Source organism: Natator depressus, chromosome 2 (assembly GCF_965152275.1).
Source record: "Natator depressus isolate rNatDep1 chromosome 2, rNatDep2.hap1, whole genome shotgun sequence".
Classification (NCBI taxonomy): Eukaryota; Metazoa; Chordata; order Testudines; family Cheloniidae; genus Natator; species Natator depressus.
Genome location: NC_134235.1, coordinates 105,720,442 through 105,743,344, shown reverse-complemented (window position 1 = coordinate 105,743,344; position 22,903 = coordinate 105,720,442). Strand labels below are relative to the sequence as shown.

Sequence of the window (22,903 nt, the reverse complement as noted above, 5' to 3'; positions counted from 1 at the left end):
ACTGTCCAGGGTGCCTGTGTATGGCTTCATGAGCCATGGCATTAAGGGGTAGGCTGGGTCCCCAAGGATAACTATTGGCATTTCAACATCCCCAACGGTTATTTTCTGGTCTGGAAAGTAAGTCCCTTGCTGCAGCTGTTCATACAGACCAGAGTTCCTGAAGATGTGAGCATCATGTACCTTTCCCGGCCATCCCACGTTGATGTTGGTGAAACATCCCTTGTGATCCACCAGTGCTTGCAGCAGCACTGAAAAGTACCCCTTTCGGTTTATGTACTGACTGCCTTGGTGATCCGGACCCAAGATAGGGATATGCGTTCCATCTATCGCCCCACCACAGTTAGGGAATCCCAATGCAGCAAAGCATTTCCCAGAGTCACTACCCTTGATGTCAGCAGCTCAGTGATTGTGTTGGCTACTTGGATCACAGCAGCCCCCAGAGTAGATTTGCCCACTCCAAATTGATTCCCGACCGACTGGTAGCTGTCTGGTGTTGCAAGCTTCCAGAGGGCTATCGCGACTCGCTTGTGAACTGTGAGGGCTGCTCTCATCTTGGTATTCTTGTGCTTCAGGGCAGGGGACAGCAAGTCACGAAGTTCAATGAAGGTACCCTTACTCATGTGAAAGTTTTGCAGCCACTGGGAATTATCCCAGACCCAGAACACTATGCAGTCCCACCAGTCTGTGCTTGTTTCCCGGGCCCAGAATCGGCGTTTCACGGCATGAGCCTGCCCCACTGCCACCAGGATGTCCAAATTGCCGGGGCCCGTGCTTTGAGAGAAGTCTGTGTCCATGTCGTCATCACTCTCATCACCGCGCTGCCATCGCCTCCTCGCCTGCTTTTGCAGGTTCTGGTTCTGCATATACTGCAGGATAATGCGTGAGGTGTTTACAATGCTCATAACTGCCATGGTGATCTGAGTGGGCTCCATGCTTGCCGTGGCGTCTGCAGGAGAGCAGAGTTGCAGGGGAAGCGGTGGTTGGATGACCAGTTTTGCAGACCTGCTGCACCGTCTGCTGCCAGGACACAACAGCTGAGCAGGCTGCATGCTTGCTGTGGTATGGTGAGACAAGAGCATCCGAGGAGAGTTGCAGCGGAAGCAGCCCTGTGAGACCACCAGGAGAGCAGAGTGGCAGCGGAAGCGGTGGATGATGATGGTCATATACAGGATCTGCGAGGTGAATTCATAGCATCAGGAGAGCAGAGTTGCAGTGGTAGCAGTGGTTTGATGAAGACGGTTAGCAGTCCTACTGCACCGTCTGCTGAAAGCAGTCTGGCGCCCGCATGGAAAAAAGGCGCGAAACGATTGTCTGCCATTGCTTTCACGGAGGGAGGGGCTACTGATGACATGTATCCAAAACCACCCACGACAATGTTTTTGCCCCATCAGGCATTGGGAGCTTAACCCAGAATTCCAATGGGCAGCGAAGACTGTGGGAGCTGTGTTATAGCTACCCACAGTGCAATGCTTTGAAAGTCGACGCTGGCCTCGGTACTGTGGACACACTCTGCCTACTTAAAGCGCTTAGTAGGGACACACAGAATTGACTGTATAAAATCGGTTTCTAAAAAATCGACTTCTGTAAATTCGACCTAATTTCATAGTGTAGACATACCCTAAGTCAGCGTTTTGCTGGCCAGCTGCTACAGCTAAAATTCTGACACTGCCTTCATAACTTATTTAAATAGATAAATAATCTCACTGCCGACAAAATTGGGAGAAATGTGAGGTTGGAGACGACAGTGTTGTGAAGCAATCCTGCCAAGCTCATACTCGTATATTAGTGTGTTCTTTCTTCTTTTGATCTGTACATACGTACAATTGTGTATTGTAGTGTGCACATCGCTTTCTGCTTATGCGCTATCCACGCTTCATGTGATTGAGTTTGCAGGTGATTGTCTTATGGACTTGGGTCGAGTGGATCTTAAGGAGGATAAATTTGTGTTGACTTCCCTCCGTCAGTTTTGGGAACCTTCACAGTTAATATCAGTGTGTGTTGATGATAGGATAAATAGAGGGTTTTGAGAGAAGTGAGGGAAGATGTACATATATATCAAAATATTCTGAGTATGTAGGAAGTTATTTCAAACTGTGTGCACATATGATTTATAGGCTATTAAAGCTACAGAGAAGGCTGCTGAAAATGAAGATTATTATACAACTTCCCCTGTGTATATATGCAAATATAAAGTTTTCGTGTTTATATATTTAATGTTCTTTCTGTGAAAATAATAAATTCTTTTTTTTTTTTTTTAATGGTTTGGGGCCTCTTACACTTGACATAGTTTAAGGCCTCAGAATATCATAATCCGGCTCTGCCGGAACCTAAACTATTGTTAAATGTTGTGGCAATGTTAATAGTTATGTGCTGGGTAACTTAAAATTGTAACATTCTAATAACCCTATCCAATTCTCACAACAGGCTTTTGGCCTGGTTTGACACTGTAATTTGTGGGGTCACTTTGACAGTTAAGGATTTTAGGTGGATGGTCCTGTACCTGTGTCTCCTCCCCTTTTAGAGCTCCATCTATGTTCCCTCTCCTGTGGTGCCCCTCCTCCTTCTGTCAATCTCTGCAACTGGGGATATTTGGAGACCGCACAATTAAATAGCTTTGCAGCATCCAGGACAGAGCGCTCAGCACTGACTGCTGGTTTCCCCAGAGAGTTCAGTCTGCTTTTGATTGGAGCTTAGGAGTTTTTCTGGTACTGCAAAGTTCTGGATGGTTTAGTAAAACTCGAGACAGTCCCAATCAAACCGTAACAGTTTGCCACTATTAGCATTTACTGAAAGTGTTAAACATAGTCAGTTTGTCTTGTAAAACCTTATCGGTTTGGAGTATTATATTGAGAGAACTCTTCTGAAAACATTGTCTGCTTGGCTTTATTTCTCAGAGCTGCTGAGGATCCCAGTCGGACTACAGACAAAGGCTCTGGAAATATCGCCCACTCTGAGCATTAAAAAAAGCATTAGAAATTTGGTATGTGAAAGTGGTGAGGGAGGCTGTAGTGCATATCCCTGTATTTACATACCAACTACCAAGATTTCTGGTGCTAGGGATACTGTTATTTGTAGATAATAGTAGCATCCGGTTCTTTTCCTCCTGTCTTCCTGCCTTCTCATGTTTCCAGTCAGCTGTGCAAAGTAAGGTTCCAGGCAGATTACTGTAATTTGGGTAACATGTTGAGGGATGGATTTACAGGATCTGGTGGCTGCAAGGGGACTCGCAAGCTTTTTTTCAGCTGGATGAGTTGAGTTTTGGGTATTATACAGTAGGAATTAGTGTGAAAAGATTTGGCAGCTGGGAGGGGAGGCAGATTGGGTTGTGCTGCTTGTTACTATTTGAATATCTGAACATTTGTTGTTCATGCACTGGATAAGCTCCATTTTTCTCCACCTCCGGCCTTGCACCTTAACTCTTCCCTTTCCCATGAATTGACTGTCACCTCTCCTCACCTTAATAAATAGGAATGGAAACTGAGCAACTTTTGCCCTAGGGTGTTGAAGACCAGACATAACTAAAGCTTTTTGGTATTTATTGTGAGTATAAATAGTAAACTTTAATTTCTGGGGCTCTCAGTCTATAACTTTCACAAGCACTAAATTTGCTTAATACCCTAGATTGCGGGGTGGGAATTAACCACTGCCAAGCTTCTTGTGGCTATTGGGTATGGTACCTTAAGCTTGTATCTCTGGCTTTGCAGAAGACTGATATAGTAACAAATGGATAAAGTATGAAAGGAGTTTTGTGAAAGTCAATAAATAGCTGGAAGCTACAATTTAATAAGTATTTGGATATATCTGGGTCAGATAGTTTTTATATATTTTAGCTGTCTTAAAAGTGATAGATGGAGTTTAAATTCAGAGTCCTGGGGCAGTAGATGTCAGGAGGAATAAGTGGAAGCAAGGCATTTGAAATCAATAAATTGCTTCTGGATCCGACTTAATACAGGCAGAATTTACAGAAATAAAGATTGTGAAAAAGATATTGGAATAAAATAGTTTTAAATTACACACTACAATAAAAAATTGTCCCAGACTCTTGTGAAAATGAATGTATGGAAATCAGTGAGAAAGCAAATCACCTTCTAACTGGTAGGCACAAAGCAGTCGTATATGGAAAAAAAATGTAAGTTTATCAAGAATAGCTGTACTTTGCAGTATAATATAAAATACTTGTGTATCTTAGTTATATTGACCAAGGCATTTGAAAAAAAAAATTGGGTTTATGTAATTATGATGGGAGTTAGGTAGATAGCAAATCTGAGATTCCTTTTGATTTGCATGGAATTCATCCTACACTTCAGAATCTTGATACATTGTTTTTCCTTCATGCTACCAGTCAGTTTAGGGCTTATCTATGCACAAGTTTAGCTTTTATACCAGTTTAGATGTATTTTTATGTGAATATTCTTGTATTGGTTTAATCCTGTCTTCTGTTGGTTTAACTGCACAGCAAACTAAACCAGGTTTAAACTGATATGAGTGTTCACACACACACAATTGCTCCAGTTTAAGTAAATGGGTATTAAATCACACTGTCAGTTAAACCGATGCAAGTTTGTGCGTGGACCAGGCCTTAGGCACCCATCTGCTGTGGGTAGGCCCTCGAGCTTTTGTATGGAATGAATGATAATTGTTTATATCTCGCCAGATTAAATTTTCTTCTAGGTGAAACAAGAATGGGAAAAACAACCAACTAAGGTCATGTTAACTGGGAAAGCAGAAGCACTGATTTGCGTGTGGCTTGTCAAGTGCATTACACAGGAGGGGCTTAAAATGATGATCTTAGATTACATTACAGGAGGGTACTCTTTCATAATTTTTAATAACTCTTCCTCGTATTTACAGCTTTGTGGAAGCATGAAAATGAAATGTGCATCCTTACAAACTATATTTTTCCTTCACACTGTACGTACACTGGTGATTGTATGGTTGCTCAAGACTTGGCTACTGATTGTTTGGGTTTTTTGAGAAAAATGTGTGCATATAAAATTACATGGAGTTTGCAGACAAACTGGATTTATTTGCTCGAAGGTTGGGCCTGCCAGCCTCAATAGTGTCAATTTAAAGAGTGTTTTTGATCAGCCTCTTTAGAATTCTGATGTGTAAAATGTCACACAAAAGCAGAATCATGAGAAGTTTTAAGGGGATTTTCTTAATAAGAAAAGTCCTTCTTTTGTAACCTTATGCAAATCGAGCAGGTAAGTCTAGTTATCAAGAATCAGATCCAGTTGCTCTTCAGTGAGTATGGCATTGTTAAAGTGTGGAGAGGTTTCTAGGATTATCAGCAGCTATAGCACGTTAACAAGTACTCCATCAAGGCTGACGGCTGTTTAGTCTGATCTATTATTATGTCAGTAGGTTTTGTAAGACATACAGCTGCATTTTTCTGAGTTGCATTTGTGCATTAGTAGGGGCTTATTGGAGTTAATTTTTCACTTGTTCTGGAGAAAATGTTTGAAGTGTTTAACTTTGACTCTCATTACTGCTGAGATGGCCAGATGCCTGAAGGGCCAATTTACAATAGTGCTCTAAAATTGTATTATAAACTTTGGTAGCTATTGCATATCATTGATATGGCCTGGAAATGATTATATCAAAAATACTGTGTCCACATGGATTTAAGGAATGTCTTTGTGTTTAAGGAACAAGTTTGGGAGTTGGGAGACCAGGGTTAGAGCCTCAGCTTCTCTACACAGTGACTTCCTCTGTGACCTCTGGCAAGTCACTTCAGTGCTGTGCCACACTTTCTGCATTTATAAGATGAGGCGAAGGGGTATTGAAGATAAAATACATTAATACTTGTAAAGTACTAGCTGGAAAATGTTATACAGGATTAAAATATTATTTTAGATGTTTGGATTTCAATCTTACCCTAAACAGGAAATATAAAGGAACTTATATTGAGTACAGTAGAACCTGGAGAAAAAGAAAGCACGAAATCATATTGCATGTAATTTTCCTGGAAATATGAATAGGGGTCAGATTAGGGGAAAAAGGGGGTGGTACTTTTCCAAACTCTGCACATGAGAATTTCCAAAATTCTCATTCAATAGATTGTGCAGATATTCCCAATTAATTGTGTGGCTGCTTGGCTTTACGTGGCTCCTTAAACTTGGCTTCCATTTTGGCGTGGCTAGAACACACCCAAAGTTGGCTCCTTGATGGATGGTAAGAAAATAAATGACCCCCAAATATCACCCTCTTGTGATACCAAAACGAGACATCACTCACAGTAAATTGCATTAATCTGTGGCCTTCCTTCTCCTTTCTTACATGAAAGATGAAATGTTAACAGTATTAAAGTTTAAATCCTCACTGGTCACCTGAATGAATCCGTCGCTGAGATGAATGGGGCAGTTCACTCTCTCAGACCTGTTCCAGTCTCTTTGCAGACTCATCTTTGCATTTGTTACACTTGATTCACATTTTTTAGGTTTTATTCATCGCCTTGATAGCTAGAGACTTACTTTTATTAATGAAGACTGAGATTATAGAGAACAAGTCAATAGCTTCAGAAAATGGCATATGGGTGCCTGTTGGCTATTTCTGAGCTCTGAGTATGAGGTATTGGCACTTTTCTGGTGGTATCATTACTCTCAGCAAGTCTTCATTTTGGGGGGGACCCAAAACAACAACAAAACAAAAGCTATCCAGCCCTTATGATGGAAGAAAACCTTCTGAAGATAAATTGATGGAATAATCAGAAGTAATAGGTCTAAGATATGTGAAGTGGTTTGTTCATCTCACTGAGGTATTAACTTCAAAGTCTGACACATCAGTCATTGACATTGTTAATTTCACTGCTGCTGATTTTTAGCAGAAACACCCAGGTATTGTGGGTGAAGTTCAGGTAGAGTACCAACATTTTACCCCACACCCTGCCTCCTAATGGTTGTTATGGTGATGCTGTATGGCACAGTGAAAATTACTATGCATATGCTACATCTTGCATCATGCTGACAAATCCAGGGGGGGAAAGGGAGGGAAAGCTAGATGGACAAGCTAATGATAGTGTGCCATACCCAGGGTACAGTCCAGACTAACGAGTAGTTATGTCACCTCTGCCCTCCAACTTGGGGTGCCCTTTACAATGCTTTGCTTCCATAGCTTCCAGCAGGGCCGTCCCTAGCTATTCTGGGGCCCTACGCAGCCCCCCAGGCCTCAGGGGTGGGTGTGGGATTGGGGGGAACCGCCTCCCCAGCACTCACTGGTGGCGCGGCTGGGGCCATGTCGCTGCATTTCCTTCCACCGGTGAGTGCTGGCCCGGCCCTGCTGCAGTTCTTGGGCAGGAAGGGGCGGAGGCGGGGCAGGTCGGGGGCAGCGGGCTGGAGTGGGGCTTTTGGGAAGGGGTGGAGTGGGGGCGGGGGCCCTGGGGAAGAGGCAGGGAGGGGCTGGACCAGCATGCAGTGGTGTACTTTGCGTATGGGTAGGAACGGCCTTGGCTTCCAGCTTGGATTGCTCACAAACAGTCTCTAGCATGCAAGTCACTCCCGGTTATATCAGCTGTGTACTACAGCCTGCAAGCCACACCTTGGCTCTTACCAGCCTGAATTATACTGCAGAGTGACCCCAACATGCTCCCTGTCTCACATTGTTTCGCCAGAAATGTATGTCCTTTATTGCTCAGCCCTCTCCTGGACAATACAAATTTATATAGGTCCATTATTTCATCAGTGGAAATAATATGCATTCATTTTTTGTATCCCAAATGGAGTTTCTCAAATACTTCAGTTTAAACCCTTAGATAAAACAATAAAACAAGTTTATTTAACCACAGAGAGAGATTTTAAGTGAATACAGGTAATGAAGCATAAAAATCAGAAATGGTTACAAGAAAAATAAAAATAAAACACAACTAATGGCTAACTTAACAAACTATGCAGAATTCAAAGCATAGTTTTTCTCACCACATGCTCTCAACACGCTCGCTGGCCAGACTTCAGTTTAATGGCTGCTTCCTTTGTCCCATCTTGTCTGTGCTGTGAATCAGTGAACAGGGAGAGAAGGGAAGAGGGGTGTCTTGAGGTGTCTACCCTTTCTTTTTATAGTGCTGTCCCTCCCTTTGAGAAGCATTTTCAGCTGGGAGTAAAGGCAACAGGCAGTCTATGTGGAAGGGAATTCCATGCTGTTTCTTTGCTAATATGTAGATTATTCGCTCATGCCCCTTTTACTGCTAAAGAATGGCCACTTAGCAGGTAATGGGTTTCAGAGTAGTAGCCGTGTTAGTCTGTATCAGCAAAAAGAACGAGGAGTACTTGTGGCACCTTAAAGCTTATGCTCAAATAAATTTGTTAGTCTCGAAGGTGCCACAAGTACTCCTCGTTCTTTTAGCAGGTAATGGTTCATTGGCCTTGTTTACAACTGGCTGAAGCATCAGCCTGCCCTTTGTCTCTGAGGAACTGGTTTGGCCACTCCCCAGACTTGGACCATGTGTTATAAGATTCCACTGTATGGAATACTAACTGTACTACAATGCTACCATGCACATTTTACCAGGACAATAATGTCCAGCTAATTGAATTTTCAAATGATACCTCACAAGGCATACTTTGTACAAAGATTATTACAATAGTGGACATGGGTGTATTCTATCACAGAAGACATGTGAGGTGTGTGAGAAATCTTGAGGCACATTCCTTTTTCAGATAGGAGACTTGAAAGCTATGGTGAGAGCCCTGCAAATCTGCGGATATCCGCTTTCTATCCTTGGAACATTTTTGCGGATAACCGCTTGGATGTGGATAAAAATTTTGTAGCCACGCAGGGCTCTGATGATAAGAGCCGGGCGGGCAGCTGTAAGGAACCACGGCGTGGCCTCTCCACCTGCCCTGGGCAGGGGTTTTGGGGGGCAGGGACATGCGCCAGAGGCTGCTTGGGCGGGTGGAGGGTCCGCCACGGCTGCCCGCCCGGCTCTTATCATGGCCGGGCTGCAGCTCCAAGGACCTGCCCCCGGCCAGAGCTGGATCGGGGAGAGCCGTGCTGGCAACTGTGGGGACCCTGCATCCCTTCACCTCCCTGGGCGGGAGACCTGGGGGGCAGGGACACAGGTCAGGGCTGCTCGGGCCTCCCGCCCGCGTCAGGTAGAGGGTCTGCCACGGCTCCCCACAGCTGCCAGTGCGGCTCTCCCCGACCCAGCTCCAGCGGGGGGGAGGGGAGGTGCCTCAGAGCCTCAGTCCAGCCATGGTAAGTAGAGTCCTGCAAATGCGTTAATGTCTTCGGATCGAATGAGGATACACATTTTTATATTCACGCAGGGCTCTAGCTATGGTTGGTGCAATATTAGTTCATTATAAAATATCTAGGTTTATGGGCAAGTAAGGGATTCTTGCGCCATGGGTGTTTGGGATCAGGTCAGGTAATATGCTTTGATTTTTTTAGGGTGTAAGCTATAAAGAAAGGGAAAAAGTTATATAGCTAGGGGAGAGGGAGATGTGCTTTGACTTGAAATGGTCAGTAGACGATATTTGGATACCAAAAGTAAGCAAGTATAAAGGTGAATGTTCACCCTACTTTCTCTTAACTGTAGCAATTTCTTTCCAGCAGCTGCTGGTGACTCAAGTGATTCTTTCAATTGATTGCTTGTGCTGATTGATTGATTGATTGTTTAGTGTCTTCAGAACCCGACTATGCCCTTATCTTGGTGGTAAGCCTTAAAAATTAAACATCAGAACTTCAGAAGTCTCCTGCAGATAACTTGGTGTGAAAAGTCTGTATACTTAATAGTGGTGAGTGTTAGGGTAAGTTCAGCTATCCACTGCAGTTCTGTATGTTAAAAGCTGTTTCCAGCAACTGCCTGTTAAACTTATACAATTCTGTTCCCAGGTTGAGTTCTGTCACCGTTCGTAGATAATACCTAAGTCCAATAAGTCCAATTTTTTTCTCTTATTTGTTTTGACCAGTATTTTACTTTGAAGGAATTGTTTTAAGAAACTTACAAACATAAATGCAGAAAATGGCAATGCTTTTCAAGTATTTCATTTCATGTTAGTTTTTTTTGAGAAGCTTATTGTCCCTAGGCACATTTCTGTGGCGTAGAAGGATAGTTGGTGCCATCAATTTGGGGAAATAAGTGAGCTTATTATACTAGAGGAGTGGGGGCAAAATTCAAACGGGCCTTCTACACATGACATAGGATACTGTGGTTAGAGAAGGCTGTTGGCATTTCAATCAAAATGAAACAGCCTGGAGTGAAACCCTTTCCCAATCCTATAGGCCTCAGTTGATAATTGAAGATTTCTCCAATTTGATACAGTACAGAAAAAAGATATGTAGCTAAGTGGGATGCATTGCCAGTTGAATCTATGTCTGGAAGCAGTTAGGAAAGTTACTGAAACTCTGGGTTGTAGAGAGAATCTATCACAAATCCTCAGATAATTATGATACTGTACAAAGGACAAAGGTAGACCCTAACTAGAGTAATATCGTAGGTAATATTGGGCAGCAAAAATATTGAAGAATTTGATAGGGTACAAAAAAGGGCAATCTCTTACTGGGTTGGAAGAGGTACAGGATGTAGTTATGCTAGTAGCTAGTAGGTACACTAGTAGCAAGTGTTCTTACAGCTAAGGAATTGTACACTATTTTCTGTGGGAACTAAATGGAACTTCTTGTGACTGTTTAAAGTGCAGGAATTTTAGATTTCTATTTAATAGTAGCCCAGTTTGCATCTTTTGTGAGCAGCCATTTTGTATTTTTGTTATATTGTGGGATCAAAAAGCCTTGATTTTCCTTTATAAAAAGGAGTGAGGCAATAATAATCCATGCCCTTGTGGCATGTACTTTACAAAATACAACTAATAATCCATCAGTAGCTGCTGTATGTGACATTACTTATCCCTACTTACACACTCAAGCATGTGTTTTTTAAAAGCTTTTTCTTTTCTTAAAAAAAAAAATCACAAAACACTTGCTTGGGCTCCTAATTCAGTAATAGGAATTGAATGGTGAGTTGCACAGAAATTTTGCAAATTCACAATTTTAATTGGGGTGAAAAGATTATGGGAGAAACTAATTTAGTGCATAATAAACAGGTGTTTTATAGTCTGATTTGATAAGCCTCTATGAAGCAATTTTTTTTTAGTGTTTGCAGAGGGCAATAGGATGCTTTGTTGTTAGATTTAGATCAAGTGGTTTGTTATGAATGGAATAACAAAAAATCAATGAGAACTGAAGTTAAGTTGACCCTCTTTTTTTTTTTTTTTTTTAACATCATATTGCTGCTGATTAGAGACAAGTGGGACTATATTGGAACATGTGCAATCTCAAATGTTGGTACTTTTGGCATAGGTTTATCTGTGCTTTCGGCATAGTCAAAATGTGTAGTACAACTTCTGAAGTGGAAGCTGACAGCACTGTTTGAAGATTACAAGAAACTGCAGCCTGGGAGTTCATGATTACTTTTATTTTTAATTTTTAAAGCTGTAGTGGGAGCACAATACAAAGTGAGAGTGCTGTTTCCCCTCAAGTATATTTTGGTTATTTTCTACATAAAAAGTTGGTGGTTGCTGTATACTGTGTGGAATTCAATCCATCTGAAGCCCAACAAATGTCACCCGTGAAGAAATTCCTGTGCTGAACAAAACGCTATTCAGAACTTAATTTATTTAAGAAAAGTCACTACACCCTCTCTAAAACTGTGTTTGGTTTTTTAAAATCATACTCTGTTCTTTCCTCTCTGTCAACTGAAACTTTCAGTCTGGAGAAGAGAAGACAATGTTTGATGCTGCCACACAAGGATGAACCTTATGCCCTTCGGATGCCTCTGTCCTCTTATGTAATGATGTGTGATGGAAAGAATTCTTTCTTGATGCATGCAGAGATCAGTTTGTACCCAAAAGCATGAGCGATAATATAATTCATATTTACTTTAAATAATCCTGATTTAAGCAAGGGTCACGGTGACAGAGGACCTTAGAAAGTTAGTAGGCATAAAAGGTGTGAAAGCTTTGGGTACAGTTTGAGGGTCTGGCTAGCTTAGTTAATTGGCAATATGAGAAAAAACCTAGATCATCAGTTCTTCAAGTGATTGTCCATGTGGATTCTGCTCTCTTGGTGCTCATGTGTCCTGTACATGCAAGATTGGATTTTTGTGTCTAGCAGTGTCTGTTGGGGCAATGCCTGTACTCTAAGTGCCCTCATGCCTGCCCCTGCCCCTTCACCACCAAAAGCATAAATGGTGGAGGGGATACAACTGCCTGTCAGTTCCATCTTACCAGTTGTGGCAGCAAGAGGGAACCTCTACAGTGTCTGCATACTCTATACACTATTATTCATCTTAGTCTTGTATATATTAGTTTGATAGTATAATTAGTGAATGTGTAGTTAGTCGTTTTTCTTTTTGTGCCCTCTGGCAAAAAAAAAATACGTAATTTTCAGTTAAACTAGACCCCACCTCCCTTGAACAGAGGTACTAGAGTGAAGGCAGAAGTTAAATCACTGGGATTTAAAACTTGTCGCTTGTGTGATGGTTTGGAGCCCATCAGTAATGGGTATCCTTTGTGCCTGCTGTGTCTTGGAGAAGAACATGTCCCAGGACAGTTGTTTTGCTTGTTTGTTTGGAGAAAGAGCAACCCAGAAAGTGAAGGGTTTCAGAGTAGCAGCCGTGTTAGTCTGTATTCGCAAAAAGAAAAGGAGTACTTGTGGCACCTTAGAGACTAACCAATTTATTTGAGCATAAGCTTTCGTGAGCTACAGCTCACTTCATCGGATGCATAAAAGTGGAAAATGCAGTGAGGATGTTTTTATACACACAGATCATGAAAAAATGGGTGTTTATCACTTCAAAAGGTTTTCTCTCCCCTGCACCCCACTCTCCTGCTGGTAATAGCTTATCTAAAGTGATCACTCTCCTTACAATGTGTATGATAATCAAGGTGGGCCATTTCCAGCACAAATCCAGGGTTTAACAAGAACGTCTGGGGGTGGGGGGGGGGGTAGGAAGGAAAAAACAAGGGGAAATAGGTTACCTTGCTTAGTGACTTAGCCACTCCCAGTCTCTATTCAAGCCTAAGTTAATTGTATCCAATTTGCAAATGAATTCCAATTCAGCAGTCTCTCCCTGGAGTCTGGTTTTGAAGTTTTTCTGTTGTAATATCACAACTTTCATGTCTGTAATCGCTTGACCAGAGAGATTGAAGTGTTCTCCGACTGGTTAATGAATGTTATAATTCTTGACATCTGATTTGTGTCCATTTATTCTTTTACGTAGAGACTGTCCAGTTTGACCAATGTACATGGCAGAGGGGCATTGCTTGCACATGATGGCATATATCACATTGGTAGATGTGCAGGTGAATGAGCCTCTGATAGTGTGGCTGATGTTATTAGGCCCCGTGATGGTGTCCCCTGAATAGATATGTGGGCACAGTTGGCAACGGGCTTTGTTGCAAGGATAGGTTCCTGGGTTAGTGGTTCTATTGTGTGGTATGTAGTTGCTGGTGAGTATTTGCTTCAGGTTGAGGGGCTGTCTGTAGGCAAGGACTGGCCTGTCTCCCAAGATTTGTGAGAGTGATGGGTCACCCTTCAGGATAGGTTGCAGATCCTTGATAATGCGTTGGAGAGGTTTTAGTTGGGGGCTGAAGGTGACGGCTAGTGGCGTTCTGTTATTTTCTTTGTTAGGCCTGTCCTGTAGTAAGTGACTTCTGGGTACTCTTCTGGCTCTATCAATCTGTTTCTTCACTTCCGCAGGTGGGTATTGTAGTCGTAAGAACGCTTGATAGAGATCTTGTAGGTGTTTGTCTCTGTCTGAGGGGTTGGAGCAAATGCAGTTGTATCGTAGAGCTTGGCTGTAGACAATGGACCGTGTGGTGTGGTCTGGGTGAAAGCTGGAGGCATGTAGGTAGGAATAGCGGTCAGTAGGTTTCCGGTATAGGGTGGTGTTTATGTGACCATCGCTTATTAGCACCGTAGTGTCCAGGAAGTGGATGTCTTGTGTGGACTGGTCCAGGCTGAGGTTGATGGTGGGATGGAAATTGTTGAAATCATGGTGGAATTCCTCAATGGCTTCTTTTCCATGGGTCCAGATGATGATGATGTCATCAATGTAGCGCAAGTAGAGTAGGGGTATTAGGGGACGAGAGCTGAGGAAGCGTTGTTCTAAGTCAGCCATAAAAATGTTGGCATACTGTGGGGCCATGCGGGTACCCATAGCAGTGCCGCTGATTTGAAGGTATACATTGTCTCCAGATGTGAAATTGTTATGGGTGAGGAAGTGAGACTAAAACTCTTTGTTAGAGAAGTTGATACAGTCCTCAAACTCCAAGAAGAGAGCTACACCAAAGATTTAGCATTGTGTCAGTCGTTCTCGAGCAGCGTCCCAGTGAGCTAAGATACTGCTTCGAGCTTCCAGATCACATCCTCTCATAAGCTCCATTTGTCCACCACTATGTTGATCTCTGTCTGATGGTCAGAAAGGAGCACCATTCCAAGTGGGAGCCCAGGTGCAGGTGTCTATCCAAAGCACCTAGTAAGAGACTGAAGAGTCATCAGTCACGTGATTTGTCTCAGGCCCGTACAGCAAAGTGCCACAAGACTGAGCGAGTACATTCTGGCGCCCCAGTACTTGATTTCCAAGGTAACATGTGGTACCTTCTAAATTAGAGGACTGCACACCTTCCATGGTGATCCCAACACAGAGTCCCTCAGTTAGTGTAGTGGTACCTTCCACATTGGTACCAACTACCTCTGTGGTGCCCATTGCCTTGGTACCAACTGTCTTAGTACCAAAACCTTATATGCTCCCAAGTGACTTATATGTGGGCCTAGTTCAAAGTCACATCTGAAAGACACAGAGGGGTGATTGGGAAAACCCCAAACTGTCAAATATCTGGTGCCTCAGCCTAGAGAGATGTCCTCTGTATTGACTAAACGTAAATACACACTGGGTATACTGGACACGACATTCCCCTCCGCCCCCCTCCCTCCCTCTCCCCCCCAATTATTTAGGAACACCTCCAGAATGTTGGTGGTCTTTGTTGATAGAATTAAGGGATAACCTACATCTCCACAGAGGTTATGTGAAGCAAATGGAGGAGATAAAAACACACAAGGGAGAAGAGGCAAAGTGGTGAGTAGAGCTGCTTGAGTTCCATGTTCTGTTTCCTGTTCCGTTGGTCTCATGTACTGGGTCTCTGGCTCTTCTGTCAGCAGGCTGGAGATTTTAAAGTGGTTTTGTTCCAGTGTACCTCAAGAGACTGCTGGGCAGGCAGCAGGCTGAGAGCTCCCTCCTTTTCCTGGCCCAGCTACTCTATGGAGAGTGAAGATGCTAGGGGTGAGTTAAAGAAAAGAATGAGCTAGCGGTTCTCAAACTGTGGATCGGGACCTCAAAGTGGTTGGGACCCTGTTTTAATGGGGTCACCATTAGACATTAGACATCATTAGACTTGCTGGGGCCTGGGGCAGGCTGAAGCCCAAGCCCCACCTCTGGGGCACGGGGGGGGGAGGGCCTCAGGCTTTGACTTCAGCCCTGGGTGGCAGGGCTCAGGTGACAGGTCCCCTGCCCTGGGCTGAAGCCCTTGGGCCCCCTTCCTTGGGCAGCAGGGCTGGGGCTTGGACTTTTGCCTACCTACCCGGGGCAGTGGGGCTCTGGCGGGCTCAGGCTTCCGTCCCCCGTCCTGAGATCGTGTAGTAATTTTTGTTGTCAGAAGGGGGTCACGCTGCAATGAAGTTTGAGAACCTCTGAGATAGTCTGAAGGCACCAGCAAGTGGATACACAGCAAGGGGTGTGTTTGTGTCTGCAGAAATGTGGGAGGAAAGTTTTCTGGGAATAGCAGAAATGTAATTAGAGAGATCAGATGTTGGAATGAGAGCTGTGGAGGAACTGGGTGAGTTCCTGGGTGATAAATGGGTGACAGCTGTAACGGGTGGGAGCAATGAGCTAGAAGTGGGACCAAGAGTGGGTGAGATCCATACATGGAGGACAGAGAGGGCTGGAGCATGACACACCGAAGCAGGGTAATTTGAAGAGCCTCAACAGGGCAAGAAAATTAGAAATGAGCAGGACAGCTGGAGAAACCTGGGAGAGTGATGGGAACAGTAAGAGGAAGAGAAGGAGAGACTCGGGGTGCCCCGGGACAGAAAGGCAACTACCCCGGAAATTGCCACAGAAGAGTCTCCTCCTGAAACGTGGAAACTTAAAAATATGCCTATTTTCCAGCAGGCCCTAGTTATGCAGATTTGTATAAAGAGTTATAGAAATATCATGCAGATTTGACTTCAGGATTTTTTAGTGCACAGTGTAGGCAAATCTGGGGGTGAGGCCTCTGCAGAGAGGAGGTGGATTCTGAAGAGGTGAAGCAGAGCTGTTACTTCTCAGTGACAGGCCCATGTTGGTCCTTGCTTCTAGATTCTTTATAGTGATATTCATGTTTTATTTTGGTGGTCTTTTTTAAAAATACCCTTTTATATTGTGCCTGTTTGCCTCTGTAGGCCCAAGCAATTGATTTGGTATCTGCAGCTTTACTTTCACATGACACTGTGTTACTGCAGGCTACTTAAGATAGTTGTGCTGATTCATAGTTTATAAAGGAACAATAATATAAACAAATGTTAGAATTTTTTTTTAATTATATTTGTGCTGTTTGTTGGTATATTGATGATTCAGATTTTTACCATGTTACCCTTTTTGTATTGCATAATCCTCTCAATTTATGTTTTCCAGAATGTCCCAATTAAGTTAGCTGTATTCAGAGGTTTCCATGACCTTTAGTATTCTTTGTACTCTGTTGTTTTGCAAAGTGTGTGATAGATGTTGTGGTTTACTTCCAGTGTAGCTTTTCTTTCATGGAAAAGATGTCACAATGCAAAAATAAATAAATAAAATAAAAATCAGTGGTTTTGAGTTATGCTTTTGAGCTTAAAAATAAAGCTCATTTGACATTGTTGGTGGGTTATTTGTTACTATTAGAACATAAAAAAGGCTGGTTTTAGGTAGCTGATTACCTATATCTGGTCAGCAGTGAAATATTGATGGGCTGAATTTATTTAAAAAAAAAAAATTAAAATGTGGAAAGGTTTGACTTTCTCCTCCCCCCAGCTTAGAGAATGTAACTTTTAAAGCAGCACTGTGTTGGAGACATGACTAGTCAAGTTACTCTGCTCAACCCTCCAAAAAAATCCATGATAGATCAACATCAGACCTGGGTGTCTTGTAATGAATCTGCAAGAAAGCATGGAATGAAAAGCCAAGGAAAGTTCCAGTTCTTTGAGTGATTATCCATATGTATTTCACTCTTGATGCACATGTGCACCTTGTACTCAAGATTGGAATTTTGGGGTCAGCAACTGGGGCTGTGCCTTGGGGATCCTCACCCATCCTCCACAGTGCATTAAGGGCAGAGCAGGGCCAACCATCCATGGCTGCGAGATGGAACTGTGAGAAGTGTCTCTATCTCTTGCCCACTTGTGATCCTAAAACTCATTTTTTGGACATGGTTATCCCTTTAGTGTAGTTTTAGTTGTAGTTAGTTAATGTAGTATAGGTTTTTACATTAAGTTTCAGTTTGGGTAATTATATCTGTTTGTTTTTTTCAGCCCTTGTGTCTAAACAAAAATCTCCAGGGTTCAAGTATCACCTCTTATATGAGATGGCTCTGTCCCTCAGTGATACTCATATAAGATGTCTGTTTTGCATTGCTGAGGAATGTTCAATTTGCTGTTTGTTTTCTAAACAAACTTAAAAAGTAAGAAGCTCATCTGAAACTTTTTCTGGAGGAAATCTGAGACCTGCTTCTGATATCTGTAGAAATAAGACCCCCCCCCCCCCAGATCTGAGCAGTCCTCCTCCAGAAATGCCTCAGTAAACTCAGTGGTCAGTTCCTGGGCTCCTGCTTCCACAAAGTATTCCTTAGCTGTTCTTGCTCCCAAGTCCTCATTGGCAGCTGCCAGGGTAGGACACAGCACTGCTCTTTGAAAGAGTATAAATGTAGATCACTGTCTGAGGGACTTACCAACAAAAAGAGGTAAAGATCAACTCTTTCTACCTCAACCAAGGATAGCACGAGTCCTGAGTTAGGTCTCTGGTGACAGAAAGACCCTCACTTCACTCTACGGTACTGGCTAAGGGTCAGCCTCACGCTGCCTCCAGTGTGAAGACTATAGGACTACATCCAGGGCTCTTGGTACCAGCACCAGGGTTTTCTGTACTGGTACCAACTTTTCTATACCAACATAGTCTTCAAAATCTACTTCAGTGCCAATGATTTCTAACTTGTTGATCTGGGTAACGACATTTTAATCAATGTGATCCATGCTACTGGAAAATCTATCAGTATCCTCCTTCCCAGAGTCGCTGCTGTTATCTTCTGTTGTGAAGATACTCTGTTGGCACTGACCACCGGTATCTTCACGGTACCGGGTATGTCTGCACTAAAGGCAAGGGATCTCCCTATATCCTGCCTGCGACTGGAGCAAAATCTGCTCCTCCTATGTAAGAGGAATATTTCTTCTAATCTTTTGCTTTAAATAATAATGGGGAGGGATCACCAACGTGTATCCTGAAATCCCATTCACACATCCACTTTGCCCCAGATAGGGATTCTAGGGTTTCAAATCTAGCACAATAAGCACTGGGAATATAAGGAAGGACCTCCTATCTAGTATCCCTCACTGGGGCCATATCTCACTTAACTATGGTTAACACTATTGGGGATACTGGGTATTCTGGGGTGCACAACATGCCAGAAAATTCTCCTCCTCTGTCCTGTCAAGTGTCAGATCACCTTCCCCAGTAAGATTCCTAAGAATTCGCCAGTATCAGCCTTCCCAGTTATCTCACGCTGAATGTCTATAAATGCAGGCTTTTGCTGAAGAGCAGCACCAGCCTACTGAACTACACTTAGCTGCCATTTCTTCATCATCACCTGAAGTAGTAGTGATCCCATCTACACCATCTCATTCCAGCTATTATAAGGCCTTTCAGGACTTTCATCTGAGGATGGCAGATGAGGTAGTGAAATGCCAGTGGAGGTAGTGTAAGAAAAATCACACAATCTGAGACCGGTAGGCCACATGACCTCTTACACATTCATAACTCAACATGACAAACTTCCCCTTTGTTGTATGCAAAGTGGTTGAAGCCCATCTACTGCCCAAGCAAGCACCACATAGACATGACAGCCCAAATTCCTCTAGAATTCCTGTTGCCATTAAATTTGTGGAAGAATCCCAATCAGGTGTTGCAAGGGTTCTCCATTTTCTCTACCTCTACCCATGAAAACATTAGAACAGATGTGTCCAGCCTCAGATGTGGAACATATCTGGACCAACAGCACAACCAGGGCTTGTCCACCTTCATAGCAGTGTCCTAGAATGCAGGTGATTCGTTTGGCTTGTTACATTTTTTTTTTTTTGCCCTGTGATTGAGGGCAGAACAATTTAGATAGTACAGACAACACCAGTGTGATGTTTTTTGTGAACAAGCAAGGAAGATCCTGGTCTTCCCTTTCTGCCAGGAAGCTGTCCAACTGTGGAATTGGTTCATCCATCACCAAATTATACTCAGTTCTACATGTCTGGGTCTGCAAAACACTGTAGCAGATAACTCATGTAACTATGCTTATCATTCCAAATGTATTTCACAAGTAGGATCACCCATACATAGACTTGCTTGCCATTGAGAAGGAGAGAAAGTGTCTCTCCCTTTGCTCCACAGAGTGTTGGAGCCCTGGTTCTTAGACAGACACATTCCTTATCCCTTGGTCTCCTGCGTGGCTGTATGCTTACACTGTGAACCCTCAGATACCATTGAGGGGGATCAGATAAGAGTCTGCAGAAATTATTTGTATAGCACCAGCTGGGCCTAGGCATTACTGGTACCTGAAGCTCCATGAAACCCTTGATTCAACCTCCAATAACATTACCTCTGAGTCCCAACATAGTTTCCTAGCACAAAAGGTAAAGTCTCCATCCAGACTGTTGCTATCTCAGAGCCTCGATTCTGGCTAGTTAACATAGAACTTGTTCAATAGATATGTGGAACATTCTGATACAAAGTAGAAAGGATTCTACCAGAACAGCTGGTGCAGCCAAGTGGAAAAGATTTTCTGTTTAGGCGAAACAATGTAACCTCTCTCCCATAGAGTCTGGAACCTTTCTCTCTTAGTTTCTCTCATATTTTGGAGTATCTTGTCATTAAAAGGCACAGTGCTTTCTATAAGCTCTATTAGAGTTCACTGAAGCAGCTACATCAGCACACCATCCACCCATATAGGGTCACACTATATTTTCACACCCTATAGTGGCTAAATTCCTTGAAGGCCTAATGTATGCTTCCACTGTTACAGGAACACCCTCTGTCGTGGGATCCAGTGTCATCCTAGTTGTATTGATGGCCCTTCCTCTGTGAGCCTACAGGCTAGTTGCCAGCTAGGAAGATATTATTTATAAATATAATTTCTGAAAGTTTATTTTTTCAAGTAAATTTCAAGAGCTATTCAGTAACTTGACACAGGTGTGTACACAATGAATTTCTTCAGTATGTATGCGCAGTACGATGGAGGGATGAGGGGAAAATACAAGGGCAAAAGTATCTCTAAACTAGGTTGTTGTTTTGATGAGAAATGGCTTCCACTGTTTGTTTAGTATGTACATATAACTTAGCCACATTGCATAACATGAGCATTAACGAGAAATAAGTGAGGGTAAGAAAAGATAGATAAAATAGCATTGTAGGGAGAGGAGAGGCCAAAAACTTTACCTCCCTAAATTAGTAGGTTGCCTCTTCACAGAGCTACCCACTGATTATGTACTGGTAGAATATGAAACCTACATAAGAACTAAGCTGAATATTTTTTAAAATATACAAATCAAACCAACACATTTCCAAAATACAAACTGCAATATTTCACTGTACAGTTAGTTGCAAACCCCAACTATGAAGTTATAACAGTCCCAGAGTCCAAATGTCTGTCTTAGGGACTTATATGTGCCTCATGATTTTTAATGTATTTATTCTCACAACACCCCTGTGGGGCAGGGATTATTATCCCCCATTTTATAGATGGGGATCTGAGGCACAGAGAGACTAAATCACTTGCTCAGTCATACAGGAATTCTGTGATTGAGAAGGGATTTGAACCCTGATCTCCCAAGTCCCAGGCAAATGCTCTAACCACTGGACTATCCTTCCTCTGAATGAAGAATTCTCAGGGTTTTTTTGCCATGAAATACGGTTATATAATAGTTCTCGTCTGACAGTGTGTGTCAGTTGTCTCCCAAGTGCATTTGTACCCCAAGTGCATGATATTTATTCTGTCAACCTCTTGTTATATAATACCCAATAGTTCTCATGTTCAGAGAAAATTGTTATGCATTTGGAGATGAGTTATAGTCATAGTTTGTACTATTAGACGTAAGCACATTTAAAGTACTTTGAAACAGAGTTGTGGCAACATTTTATTGCATAAAAACCTTGAATTAATTTTTTAACACATTTGGGCAAAGCATTTTTAAATAACAAAACACTGTTTATTGGCCATTGTAGCTGATGACCTGAAAATGTGCTTGAAGTTTGTGGTGACTTCTAAATAGAAAAATATAAATTGCTGTGGAATAATATTCAAAAGCTATTTTGTGTTTTTCAGATGCTCTCTTCAGTTGATGAGAGCCAGGAGTTTTTGTTCATCTTTTCCTTGCTTTCAAAAGCCAGTCCTCCTTTTCCTCCTCCTCCTTTTTTTGTTTTTGTTTTTTTTGTTTTTGTTTGTTCAAGTTACTGGTCTTAATACAATTGCAAATGTACTGATATTTACATTTAAGGCAAGGATAGCATGCTCATGAGCACTGAACTGTTGCTCACAGAACAAGTCTAAATGTAAATATTATGTAAACCAGAAGCATTCTGAGTTTGAAGAAAGGTCCATTACGGTGTCCCAATATGTTTTTACTTCAGTAATAGACTGCATTTGAGCCTAGTGCTGTTTCCAGTCTGTTAATTGACAGGGTAAATGCTTGCTGCTGGGGCATTTGATTAAGTCTTCACAGATTTCAAACAAACAAAACCCCCAACCCTTGTTGCAGTCCCTTTAGAGATGACCTTGAAAGGGTTATCCTGTGGCCATTTGTTTGATTTCTTGGAATACATTGTATTTGAACCTGAAAAGGATTTTAACATCCCAGAACAACTTAACTATGGAGCCTCTATTAATAACACTGATTAAAACAAAAACCTCTCCTGAATGTTTTCACTCATTTTACACAAATAAAAAAACAGTTCCTATTTTACATATCATTTGCATTTTGGCTACTTCCTGAGGTTGGATGAGTGACAGTTAACTGAAAAGTGGAATAATTCTCTGTAGAGGCAAAGGCAAGATTGCAGATGCCTACATATTTTTACAGTTTGAGATTGTATTAAGTGTAGCTAGGGGAAGGAAGCTTTTTATGTACGGACAGGTAAATACAGATATACATATATAGACACATTTTAAAATCATTGCAGGCTTTAATTTTTTGCCTTTTTTTTTTTTTTTGCTTTTGTGAGCTGTCACTTAAATTAGGTAATCTAAAAACTACACTTTGACTTAAAACAATTTTGCTCCATATATTACTTGTATTGCTTTAAATCCTTTTACAGTACTTCAGTTTGGCTCAAGATTTGCTGAAAGCTAGTTCCAAAGTGTGACACAAGCTTTCTGTGCCTCACTGATACAACACTAAGCAGTCCTGGTTAGTGCCAGAGCATTGGGAACGTGAAATGGCTTTTCTGATGCTCCCTAGGGCTTGCTCAAGGAGTTTCTTTTAGAAAATGAAGTGTTACTCTCCTAGTGACCTCATATCATTTAGATTCCGTGGTATCTGCCAATCAGTTGAAAACCAGGCAGAGAGAAAACATTCACCGGGTAGAACCTGGAAATCAGTTTCCCAGAAATGCACAGTATTTTTTATTTCCTGCATTTGTTTTGGA

General features: G+C 42.3%; 1 protein-coding gene across 1 annotated transcript in view; it reads left to right on the top strand.

Moving 5' to 3' along the window:
- The window catches only part of CDKAL1 (CDKAL1 threonylcarbamoyladenosine tRNA methylthiotransferase), a 657,626-nt gene that overhangs the window by 104,590 nt on the left and 530,133 nt on the right, over positions 1–22,903 (top strand). The window lies entirely within an intron of this gene.